Source organism: Equus quagga, chromosome 7 (assembly GCF_021613505.1).
Source record: "Equus quagga isolate Etosha38 chromosome 7, UCLA_HA_Equagga_1.0, whole genome shotgun sequence".
Classification (NCBI taxonomy): Eukaryota; Metazoa; Chordata; class Mammalia; order Perissodactyla; family Equidae; genus Equus; species Equus quagga.
In genome coordinates this window covers 83,556,751-83,569,629 of record NC_060273.1, presented here as the reverse complement: position 1 = coordinate 83,569,629, position 12,879 = coordinate 83,556,751, and the positions used below count along the sequence as shown (strand labels likewise).

At 50.6% G+C, this 12,879-nt stretch overlaps 1 long non-coding RNA gene across 1 annotated transcript; it reads left to right on the top strand.

Annotated features, from left to right (window-relative positions):
* The first annotated feature begins 7,377 nt into the window (after positions 1–7,377).
* Positions 7,378–12,679, top strand: LOC124243006 (uncharacterized). The gene is made up of 3 exons (XR_006889571.1): positions 7,378–7,624; positions 11,587–11,701; positions 12,066–12,679. It is a non-coding gene; the product is annotated as an uncharacterized LOC124243006 (long non-coding RNA).
* Positions 12,680–12,879: the final 200 nt, after the last annotated feature.

The window sequence follows — 12,879 nt, the reverse complement described above, 5'->3', positions numbered from 1 at the left end:
AGGGACACGTGTGTCCAGCCTTTGCTGGAAATCCCGCCCGGTAGAAGCTTTCGAGAAGGGGGGTCTTCCGGTTAGCTGAGCGGTGGTCCGGGGTCCCCTGCACTCAGAGAAGACGGGCGGGGTCCTGGGCCTCCTGGCTCGGCCTCGGGGTAGGAGACAACCCTCCCCTCCTCCGGGAGTTGATGTGGCGGGTGGCGCTGGACCAAGGCCTAAGCCTGGGTGGACGAGGTGATCCCAGAGTCCCCCAGCAAAGCCCGCGCGGGGTGTCAAATCGGGCTCCGAGCCCCTGGGGCAGTCCCAGGCGCGGCTGGGGGCCTGGGCGCCGGAGGCGGCTCGGACACAGGGCAGCAGCCACGACTGTTGCTCCTCGGCTCCTGGCTCCCGATTCGGTGTTCGGGCGCCTCAGACCCTTCCTCACGCCGGGCCCGGCGGTGGCCGGGGCGAAGCGCCGAGAAACCCCACTGTGCGCCGAGTTTGCGTTCCAATTAGCAGTTTTCCCCTGTAGCGAAGCTGCAAACAGCCATTTTCGGAGTTTTTGAGAAGCGAAAAAAGTAAATTGCGTTTTGCAAGAACGTCCTCTGCTGGGTCTTACGGCGCGCCGAGGTAACGCAGGTTCGGACTAGCCGGGGGCCGCTCCGGGAACCCGTGCCCTGCCGCGGTCTGCTTCCCGCGGAGCTCGGGGAAGGTGCGTGGAGACTCCCCGCTAGCCCTAAGCGGTGATCTCCTTCACCACTGCGTGTCTCCGGCATCCCGGGCGAGGCCCGCCCCAAGCCGACTTGGAGGATGAATGAATTCGTGGCTGGATGCAGATTCTGCACATCCTTCGCCTTCGGCCAGCAAACTTTCTCCAAGACTTAAGGCGGCTAAGACCCCATGGAGGAGGCGCCAGGATGCTCCCTCACAACCACCTGTGGCGCAAATTAAAGAAATAGGCAGCTGGGGCGAGCGAAGAGGCAATCGGACAGGCTGCTGGAAAGAGGCGGCAGCTTAAATGGGAAAGTGGCAACTGGTGTTTCAGTGGGGGCGGGGTGCTGAGAAGGAGGGGGCTTACGGGCGGAGTGCGGACAGGGTGCCCTGGGCCCTGTAGGGGGCTCAGGTCTGACTGAAAATGTGAGGAGTAGTCCCTAAACTCCTTGAGGTCCCGGAGAGGGGAGGATCGATGCTAGAATTCTCCCCAGGCTCCTAAGCTGCTCCATGGCTGACTGGGGACTCGAGACTTCCCAACCTGGCCGTCCCCACCCCGCAGAGGTCCCAGTCCACTCCTGGAGAGGGTCGGGCAGGGAAAGCCACTGAGTCACCCATGAGTGCAGTGAGGCAGAGTTGGGAGGACAGGACCTCAGGGAGGCAGGGCAGGACCAGGTGGCTCTGCGGGAAGATGGAGCTCCGGAAACCTCCCACAACCTTGGAGCCGACGCTGCGTCCAGGGTCAGTGATGCCCAGAGTGCTCCCTCCCCTCCACCCCTCCCTGCCACCTCCCCCTCCCCCCCCTTTTCATGACCCTTAACCTGGGCCTGAGAGTTCCCCATGCCCCATCTGCTCTGAGTCCCTTCTGGGGCTCACCCAGGTGCTGCGTTCAGATTAGTCACCTGAACGCCTTTTACTGGCTGTGATCCTGAGCAACGGGCCTAACCTCTCGGCTTCAACTTGGGAGGGTTACTGTGAGTTAAAAATGGGACACTTAACAAATAAGCACTCAGAAAACAGTGAAGACATCAGGCGGGACAAGGGAGCCCTCAGGCCCTGGTGTTGACCCCTCCCCACCACAGCCCTGAGGCGAGAGCTGAGCAAAGACTGCTTGTCACACCCGGCTTACCAACCCCACCCCCAGCCCCGCCTCCACTCTGTCTGCCACCGCTGATTGGGCTGGGGCGGACACCTGACCCAAGCCCAGCCAATCAGGTCCTCTCTTGCAAATTTGAAGAAACCCAGGCCGGGTCCAATGGTTTTTCTTTGGGGGAATGAGTCTTCGCCGCCGCCTCCTCTTGTGCACAAGGTTCGATGGAGCTGACTCCATTCCTGACTCAAGGGCTGTTCCTGGGGTGGCCCTGTGGCTCGGCCTGACCAATCAAAGCATTGCACTCGCCCAGCTTCAGGGATGGACCAATGAGCCCCAGGCAGACATTCTGGGGTATTGAAATACCTCCTTTTTCTAAAAGCGAAGCCAGCCCACAAAAGAAAGTCAGAGACCGGATTCCTCGGACATCATGCCCTGGGATCTATCCATACCTCAGGCTACCCCCTGTGCTTTCCAGCCATCTGTGCTGAAATATTCACTTTTTGCTTGCTCCAGTTTGGATTAGGTTTCCTTCCAGGTCCTAACTCAGTTCACCTCCTCTCTTCAAGCAGAACAAGGTACAACATCCAGGGGAAATGAGATTCTTGTTTTATTTTTAGTATTGGAATGGGTGACCAGTGTAAGAATATTTCATTTAGAGAAGTTCTTTCTTATGTCTAACTTACAGCCGTAGCTCTTCTACTATATTTAGCAAGATGAAAAGCAGCCAATCCTTCCTAAGAACCTATGTTGAAACACTTCCCGCCCTTCTCTTTTCAGGGCCAGAGGTCCCTGTACGTCTTTATTGTCTTTGCCAAATAACCAGAACCTGAAGATGAGGTCTGTGAAAGTAGAAATGGAAGATGTAATTTATATAAATTAATTTTTAAAGAGAAAAATATTCTGCTTGTAACCAGCATGAATGAATGGGATTATAAAGCTGAATTTTCATAAAACCTAACCTTTCTAACCATTTTCCAGACTAAAGCCTGGGTAACGGGAGTCAGTAATGAGGGTTCATAGTCAAGAATCTCAGCCACTCTCCTCACGTTGTACCCTGACATTCATCATCCAGGGAAGGACCTGGCCAGGCCTCCAGGTTGTGCGTGACATGGAGAGCAGAAGTCAACAGGATGGAAACCATCCCAAGATAAACACAATAAAAATTTTTCTCCTGCATATCCAAACACATGAGTTGTCCTAGATCTAAAATAGTTCCAAGAAGTTCCAATATCCTATCCATGTTTTTTAAAAATTATATATACATACACCCAGAGAGAAATATTGGAAAGAAATGTATTAAGTAGTAATGAAAGTTGTATTTCAATTTATGGAATGATGAGTGATTTTTTCCTTCAGTTCTTTTTATATTTCCCATACCTTTAATATAAAAAGAGACAACCTTTTTTTTTTTTCTTTTTATGAAAGCCAAATGAGGTGGATCAGGAGAGGTTGTGTAAACTGACACAATCTGGAAAGCAATTAGGCAATGTGTAGAAAGAATCATAAACCTGCTCCCTTTGACCTGTTCCTGGGACCTATGCTAAGGCAATCGTCCCGAGCACGGGGTGGGGAACGCTGGCTTCAGGAAGCTGTACAGCAGCCCAGAGTGGAATGCAGCCTGGTTTCCAGCTTGAGCAAATTGAAGCACATCCCCTCTATGGAGCATTGACAGCCTTGAGGAAAGAAGGTTACAAAAACTTCCTGAGGGGACCATTTCTGCCACAATACTAACTGAAGGCAATCATATATTCCGTATCACTGCAAATATAACTTTAAAAACTATAGAGACAAACTATGGTAGAAAGAACAATGACCTCCCAAAGATGCCCACGTCCTGATCACCCAATCCTATACAGATGTTACCTTACATGTCAAAAGGACCTTTACAGATGTGATTATGTTAAGGATCTTGAGATGGAGAGATTAACCTGGATGGTCCAGGAGGACCCAATGTAATCACAAGGATCTTTCAAAGAGGAAGACCAGAGTCAGAGTGAGAGAGGTGATAGAACAGCAGCAGAGATGAGAGATTGGAAGATACTCCACTGCTGGCTTTGAAGATGCAAGAAGGGGCCACGAGCCACGTGATGCAGGCAGCCTATAGACGCTGGAAAAGGCGAGGAACCTGATTTCTCTCCTCAGGACCTCTAGAAGGAACCAGCCTTGCTGATGCCTTCACTTTGGCCCAATGAGACTGATTTTGGACTTCTGACCTCCAGAACTGTAAAATAATAAATTTAAATTTAAGCCACTAAGTCTGTGGTAGTTTGTTATAATAGGCATTGCTATAAACGATTTGTTAGAACGGTGTCTAAGTCAGCTCGGGCTGCTATAGCAAAATACCACAGACCGGGCGGCTTAAACAGCAGACATTTGTTCTTCACGGTTCTGGAGGCTGGAAATCCGAGGTCAGAGTGCCAGCATGGTCAGCTTCTTGTAAGAGCTTTCTTCCAGGTTATAGCCTCACAGTCTTCCTTGGTGTGTGCTTGGCGGGGGAGGGGGGGCGCAGGTGGCGAGGGACAGAGAGAGAGATCATACTAAAATCATTGAAGAAAAGAGGTAGGGATTTCTGCTGTAAAAAACCACCTGCGATTTGGATTGTGCACCTTCCTGTTGTCGTGTGGCCAACCCAGGTCCAGCTCTGGTTCTTGTAAGGTCCCCTGGAAGGGACACCAGTGTGTGCGCACGTGCACCTGGGTGTGGGTGTGTGTAGGTGAGGGTGGCAGTAGAAATGACCTGGGCTGGAATCCTTCAGAGACCTGGGAGCCAAGAGAAGGCAAGAGTTTTTCCTTTGCTCAGCATGTGCTGGCTCCTGAGAAAGATGAAGAAAATTCAGCTAGGATCTCCTTTTATTGCAAGGGACAGGGAACCCGTTTTCCAGCCCACCCCCCCACCCCCCCGCCAGTGAGTGGACACATGCAGTTTGCCCTGAAGACACATATGGAGCTGCCTCTCCCCTTTGATTTGCATTCACTGCCCAAGGATCTGGGACCAGGGCCTCTGCTAACAGGCACAACTTGGTTTTTTATTTTTTAAAATGTAGGTGAAGTCAGATGGAGTTAAAATGGCGTAGTGTGTGGTGCCAACCTGGTAGGGCTACCCAGGGATGCTGCCTTCCAGGCACTGTGTGTCCAAGCCTGCCATGTAGGGTGGCATGGTTTACACACTGCACAAGCACAGGCCAAGGGGATGTGTGGGGCTGAGATCCTGTCCATGCATGGCTCATGAAGCCTCGGGTCCTGACAAGACTGTGTCAGCCACAAGGATGGGACTGTGTTTCTGCTTCTGGGCACCTTTTCACAGTCTGTATAGAGGTGTCAACTGCCAGCCGAGGCCCATGTGCTCCTCTGCCAGGCACACTCTTCCACCGATTTTTCCCACAGCTGGTGCCTCTCGTTCTCTAGGCTCAGCTTAAATGGGACCTCCTCAAAGCTGCCTTCCCTGTCGCACATCTAAGGCAAGTTCTTTTCTCCCCTCCGTCCTTACTCTGAGCTCAGCCCTTTTTCCATACCATGCAGCAGCCTTAAACATTACTTAATAGTTGGCTTGGTCTTTATTATCTGTCTCCCCGACTAGAATGAGTGCTGATCACGTCACAGGTGTTCAGTAAACGGTGAACAAATGAATGACTGAAGAGATGGTGAGTGATGCCCAGCATAAAGGGAGGCAGCTGACGAAGTGGCTCACGCTCCTCTATGCTGGTTACACACCTTGGGAACAAGTGTTCTCTGTCCTACAGCCCAGACATCTAGGAATTGTGCTCCACGGCTTGCCAAACCTCCAGGAAGAATGGTCTTGCTGTGGGCTGGGCACTGTTTAATCTGCCTGTGTAGTAAAGAGTTTAACCTCACCCAAAGAGAGGTCCAGCCTTTGCCCTTGGCTTCTGGAAAGTACTCTCTAAGCCCTTGCAATGTCCTGCCAGATAGGAGTATCTTTATTTAGGGTAGGGACTGGCCACACTGGACAAACTAACAATGTTATTTAGGGTGAGGGCTTGAAGTCACACAGTATCAGCAGGACCTCCAGAGCTACTGGACAGTTGACTACAGAGCCGTGATAAATCTCTGGACATCAAGGTTCGGGTGAACTTTCCTGGTGGGCAGTATTCCACATGTATTGTCACACATCGTTGCTAGAGCAGTTAACACTGTCTGGGACTCCACCGAGAGAAGACAGCTGGAAGCTCCAGGTTTGGATTTTCCTGGACTCTGCCCCATGCATCTCATCGCTTGGCTGATTTTTTTTTTTTTTTAAGATTTTATTTTTCCTTTTTCTCCCCAAAGCCACTTGGTACATAGTTGTGTATTTTTAGTTGTGGGTCCTTCCAGTTGTGGCATGTGGGATGCTGCCTCAGTGTAGCCTGATGAGATGTGCCATGTCTGCGCCCAGGATTCCAACTGGCTAAACCCTGGGCCACCGGAGGGGAGCACGTGAACTTAACCACTCGGCCATGGGGCCAGCCCCCTGATTTTTTTTTTTTTTTTGAGGAAGATCAGCCCTGAGCTAACATCTGCTGCCAATCCTCCTCTTTTTGCTGAGGAAGATTGGCCCTGAGCTAACATCTGTGCCCACCTTCCTCTATTTTATATGTGGGATGCCACCACAACATGGCTTGATAAGCAGTGCACAGGTCCACGCCCAAGATCCCAACCGGTGAACCCTGGGCCACCAAAGAGCCTGCAAAATTAACTCCTATGCCACCGGCCCCATCTCTTGGCTGAATTTAGTCTCTGCTTTTTCCCTGTAATAATTCGCGATTGTGAGTGTAACCGCCCTCAGTGAGTTCTGCGGGTCCTTCTAGTGAATTATCAAACGTAAGAGTGGTCTTGGAGACCCTCAAACTTGCAGTTGGTGTCAGCAGTGGGGGAGGTCTTGTGGACTGTGCTCCCTCTCACAGCGTGCTTCCTCTACATCACCCCCCATACACGTACATACGTGTACACTCTGTACAAAGAGGACTGGCTTCTCCTGGCTGCCCAAGGTCTGCTGTCAGGCCAAGCATCTGCCCTGGCTGAGATGGCACTGCCTACAGGTTCTTATTCCCCGAAGGCCTCCTCCAGGAACTGGAGAGAAGTTGCTTCCTCACTGGCCCCACCATCAGTGCCTCTTCCTCTGTCCTGGCCAGTGGGAAGGACTTTCTTTCCAATGTGGACAGTGACAGACAGACAGACAAAAAATCAGCAGCCACACTGGCTACTGAGCTCGAGTGTCCCTCCCACTGTCTCCACCGCAGCCTCTCATGCCCCCCTCCACCCCCTTGACTTACTCTGGTCTTTGCTAGAGGAGAGATTGTGGGGGGTAGGCTGACCATCAGGGTTTTCTCTGGAAATGCCATAGCTTTCCTAAAACTTGTTAGGTCCCTCCTTCCTCTGACACCCACCATCTCCCACAGCTGCCGAGTGGAGACAGTGGAGCCACAGATGCAGCCCTTCCTGCCACAGCCAGCCTGGCCCAAGTCAGCAGCAGCCTCACATGCCTCTCGAAGTCGAGAAGTTTCAGGTTCAAATCTAAACTTAGCAGCCCTGCTGCTCTGGGATTACAAAACAGGTTCCTCCATGACTCTTACATAAGAAGATTAGGCCCCTTCTCCCGCCCTCCCCTGTCCCCGGCTCCTCTTCACCCCTGGGGAAATGCTTGCTGCTCCCTAACTGTGCTAAAAGGGCCCCATATCGAGGACCCACCTCTTCTCTCCCTAGCGCCAGACACAAACCTCATAATTCCACACACAGGAAATCTGAAGAAGGAGAGAACCCAGTTTTGCTTCCTCTCTACCTGCTGTGGTTTAAGCATGATCCTGCCCAACCACAGGGGATCGGACCATCTGACCTCTCCATGATCCTGAGGAAGGTAAGGAAATATACCTCATTTTTCAGGGATTATGGGCCAGGCTGCTTGTTTACAAAGCCTTCTGGGAGAAATAAAGAAATACAGCTGCCAAGGTCTTAAGAGACACAAGGTGGTCTAAAGGAGAAACCAGCCCAAGAAAATCCAAACATCTGACACAGAAATGCAAAGGCGATGTTTTTTGTTTTTGCTGAGGAAGATTCGCCCTGAGCTAACATTTGTTGCCAATCTTCCTCTATTTTGTATATGAGCTGCCACCACAACATGGCCACTGACAGACAAGTGGTGTAGGTCCACACCCAGGAACCAAACCCAGGCCACCTAAGCAGAGTGCACCAGACTCAACCACTAGGCCGCCAGGGCTGGCCCTAGGCAATGTTTCTTTTTCTTTTTTTTTGAGGAAGACTAGCCCTGAGCTAACATCTGCCAATCCTCCTCTTTTTGCTGAGGAAGACTGGCCCTGAGCTAAGATCCATGCCCATCTTCCTCTACTTTATATGTGGGACGCCTACCACAGCATAGCTTGCCGAACTGGCAAACCCCAGGCCACCAAAGTGGAACGTGCGTACTTAACCGCTGCACCACCAGGCTGGCGCCTAGGCAATGTTTCTAAATGTAGTGCACAGGAGAATCACCTGGACTGCTGGGGACCCTGCAGGTGGTGGGGCCTCACCCCTCAGGGTTCTCCATTAATATTTCTGGGGTGGGGCCAGCAGCTGCATTTTTCACAAGCACCCTGAGTGATCCTGGAACAGCCCGCTCAGAGAAATGCTGTGACGTTACATAACCTCACAGAAAGAAATTCAGGGTGTGGCTGCTCTGAATACCAGCTCCCTGAGGGGGTTAAAGAAAAGCAGTTCAGAATATTTTTATTTACATCCCTCTTCTTCAGGATCCAGCATCTGCGTGTTGTAAAGAGGGTGATTCTATTGGAAGATGATTCACTTTTTGCCCCCCATCCTGTCGCTCCCACTCAGAGTTCATTCATCCAGCCAGTGTTCACTGCAGGTTGCTGTTTCCAGATGCTGCCTGAAGAACTGGGGATATAATATAATGGTGAGCAGAAACAGACACTGTCTCTTCCCTTGTGGAAAAGATAGACTTTGCTAAATCATCACACAAATAAACAAGGAATGATGAACTTTGATAAGTGTTATGGAAGAAAGTTTCTTAGAAACACTCATTCACTCAACAAATATGTATTGGGCTCCTACAGTGGGCCTGCTACTCTTCTAGCTGTTGAGGACTCAGCAGTGAACTAAGCAGACACAGTGCCTCCCTTCTTGGTGCTTACTGGCTAGAGGGCAAGACTGACAACTAGCAAATAAACATGGACTGCCCTGTCAAGCACTGGTCAGCGACTGTAGGAAATTAAGGCGGGGCAGGGGTAGAGAGCAACAGGGGGTCTCCTCAGGACAGTCAGGGAGGCCTCTCCTTGCAGATGACTTCTGAGGAGAAATAAATGAAGAAAATGATGTGAGCAAGTGAATATTTAATGGACGGCTTGACCTGCCCTGAGAAAGGTGGGCACAGTGTATTGTCTGCAAATATGATGGCAAATTCCTCCCAACCACTCCTCCTATTAAGACTGGGTTGGCCTCAGGGCTTGCTCTGACCAACAGAATGTGGTAGAAGGGACACTGTGCCCATTCTGGGCCTAGACCCTAGAGGCCAGGCAGCTTCCATTCTCTCTTTCATAGCCCTGGTCCCCTCAAATAAGAAATTCAACTACCCTGCTGGAGAGAGAGATCCAGCTGCCCTGCCACCCCCACCCCTACCCCCAGCAGCCAAGGTACCAGATATGTGAATGAAGCCATTTAGAACATTCCAGTCCTGGCCAAGCTCCCAGCTAAATGCACCTCCAAGCGTGACCCCAGGTAACACCACATGGAACGGAAGAACCGTCTAGCTGAGCCTTTGTGCTGGACCAGGCTTGGAATGAGGGTGGCTCAGACACTGGTGGGAGTGCAGTGGAGGTGAGGAGAGGATAAAGTAGACTGAGGAAGTAGAGCCTGTAAGACTCAGCCATGGAGGCGATGTTTCCGTCCAGATAACTAGGGGTTGGTGCTGTCCCTACTGAGCTGGGTGCACTGAGGAGGGGCAGGCGTAGGGAAAGACCGTGAGTTTGGGTTTAGCCATTGGAGGTGCCAACCCCCTGCCTTTTCCCACACCCCAGCCTGGGGGAGGGGGTTGCCTCTGGGATCACCACCAGTCTGGCCAAGGTGAGTGGCTGAAGAGTGACAAGCTGGGCATGACTCCAACTCGCAGGGTCCCTGCCCTGACACAAATCTTTGAGGGCCAAGCCCCAAATCGGAGAGAGTTTAAAGAGGAGGGGCCATGGTGTCTGTAGGAAAAAGGGAAAGGAAATAAATGAAGTTGACTTGATGTCTTCTTTAACAAGTACGTCATTAAACATTTGACCAAAAGATAGGAAAATGTCCCTTCCCACTGACCCTCCTGCTTGCTGAACACCCTGACTGGTTTTATTTGGGGCTTCCCTGGCCCAGTCTTGGGGAGAGGCCCTTAAGGCCAGGCCAACTGCAGCCCACTTGCCAGCCAAGTTGCTTTGCTGTCCCTGGGCTGGTTGAGCCCGGGGCGCACTCCCACTCACTCACCAACAGGTGGCAGCACACCCTGTGCCTGTGCCCCACAGGCTCTGAATAACAAATTCGCAGAGCTTTTCCTGGGTGTAAGACAGGCATCAGTCTCCCTCATTTACATCCTCGGCTCATCTTCATGCAAATATTTCAGGCCCACTAGAGTGCTGGGCTGGTTTTCTAACTCAGCTCCTGGGGCAATCCCCAGGGGGCATTTGGCAACATCTGGAGGGTTTTGTGTGGGGTTTTTTTGAGCTAACCTCTGTCGCCAATCTTCCTCTTTTTGCTTGAGGAAGATTGTTCCTGAGCTAACATCTGTGCCAATCTTCTTCTATTTTGTATGTGAGATGCCACCACAGCATGGCTTGATGAACAGTGTGTAGGTCCACACCCAGAATCCAAACCCAGAAACCCTGGGCCGCGAAAGCAGAGCACATGAACTTAACCACTAGGCCACTGAGCAGGACCCTGGAGATGTTCTTAATCATCATAACAGGGAGGATGTGCTATTGGCATCTACTGGTTAGAGGCCAGGGATGCTGCTAAACATCATACACAGGACAGCCCCCCACAACAGACAATTATCTAGCCCAAAATATCAACAATGCTGAAGTAGAGAAATGCTGATTTAATCAGATTCTCAAGAGGTGAAGGCCCATGAAGTCTTAGACATCTCTAGATCAGGGGCCACTGGACCAGGCTGATCCCCGGCCTCCCCTCTCTACCACCAGCCACAGAAGGCTTCCCGTTGCCTCCTTTACTGGCAGCATCTCCCTCCTCCTTCCCTCAGACCTCGCCTCATTCGTGCCTCAGTTAACAGTTCCTGGGCAGCATGCATGTGCAAGGCACTGGGCTGGCCCTGGGGAGACTCTGGGCAACAAAAGCAGACACATCCCTGCCTTTCTTCATGGAGCTCATAGGCTACAGGGAGAGACAACGCATTTGCAGATGTGACATGTGCTATGTGGGCACAACCAAGGTGCTAAGCTTTAACCAAGAAGGTTGGAAAGGGCTCTGAAAAGGCATCAGTTAAGCTAAGATCTGAAGAAGGAGTGGCCCTCTTTTTACTGAAAAGACAATATAACCAACACTAATACATAACAACACTAGCATTTCTTTAAATTGCTCATAATCCTCTCCCCGCCCACCTGCCATAACTGCAACTCTGTTCTTTTTGTGTAATAATTAATCTCCAGACCTTGTCCATGCATTGCTACAGCATTTCAACCATCCCTCAAGTAGATGTATTGTATCACGAGTTTTTTCTCCCGTGTTGCTATGCAGTTTGGTTATGATCATTTCTAACAGTGTTCAATGTTTCAGTATGGCCAGGATTTTCTAAGCAGTACCCCAATTGTTCATTTATAGGCGAGAAGGGACATCCATGTAATCTAATAGAGCTTCAGGAATCATGCTCAGCTCAACAATTTCTCTGGCCTGGACTTGCCCTTTTCCCACTTCCATCCTGTGAGTGTCTACTGAGGTAGGTGGGATGGCCACCCTCTCATGGTGGGAAGGGACCACCGAGGTCAGTCAACCTGGTGGTGGGCAAACCTGACTGCACATCAGGGGTCATCAGGGAACCTCGATACAGTATGGATTCCTAGGCCCCGCCCCATATGCCCATCATGATCTCAGGCGTAGGCCAGTGTGGAGGGTTTCAAGTATGTCCACTAATTCTTTGACAATCCTCCCTTCAATAGATGGCTCCTAATTCCCCTCTCCTTGAATGTGGACCAGAGGGTTTAGTGACTTGCTTCTAAGGAAAACATGCAGCAAAAATGATGCCATGTGACTTCCAAGGCAAGTCAGAAAAGACATTGGAGCTTCTGCCTTGCTCTCTCTAGGATTACTCACTCTGAAGAAGCTGGTGGCCATGTCATAAGGACACTCGAGCAGCCCTGGAAGAGGCCCATGCTGGGAGGAGCCAAGTTCTCCTGCCAACAACTGTTCCAGTTTGTCCGGGACAGTCCTAGTTTTGCACTCAAAGTCCCACATCCCATGAAACCTTTTAGTCCTAAGCAAATGGAAACAAGTGGTCACCCTAACAGCCAGCACCAACCTTCCAGCCATGTGAGTGAGCCACCTTGGAAGCAGAACCTCCAGCCCCAGCCAAGCCTTCAGATGACCGCAGCCCTGACCGCAACTTCATGAGAGACTCTGAGCCTAATAACACAGCCAAGTCACTCGAACTCCTGACCTACAGAAAGTATGTGAGATAATAAAGGTTAATTGTTGTTTAAGCCACCATATTTGGGGATAACTTAATATGCAGCAATAGATCAGTAATATACCCAGGACTCTATATTTCATCACATTCCTGGATAATTTGGTCTATGAATCAGCAGATGTGAACCACGGATCTGGTCTCATTCCCCAAAGTAGCACTTTCCAATAGAAATTTCTGCAATGATGGAACGGCCATATATCTGTGCTATCCAATGTGATAGTCCATAGCCAACTGTGGCTCCTGAGCCTTAGAAATGTGGCTGGTATAACTGAGGATCTGAATTTTCTATTTGATTTTAATTTTAATAAATTAAACTTTAAATCTAAATAGCACACATGTATGATTCCATTTACATAACATTGTGAAAATGACAAAATTATAGAGATGGAAAACAGATTAGTGGTTTACAGGGGTTAGGGATGGTGGGGGAG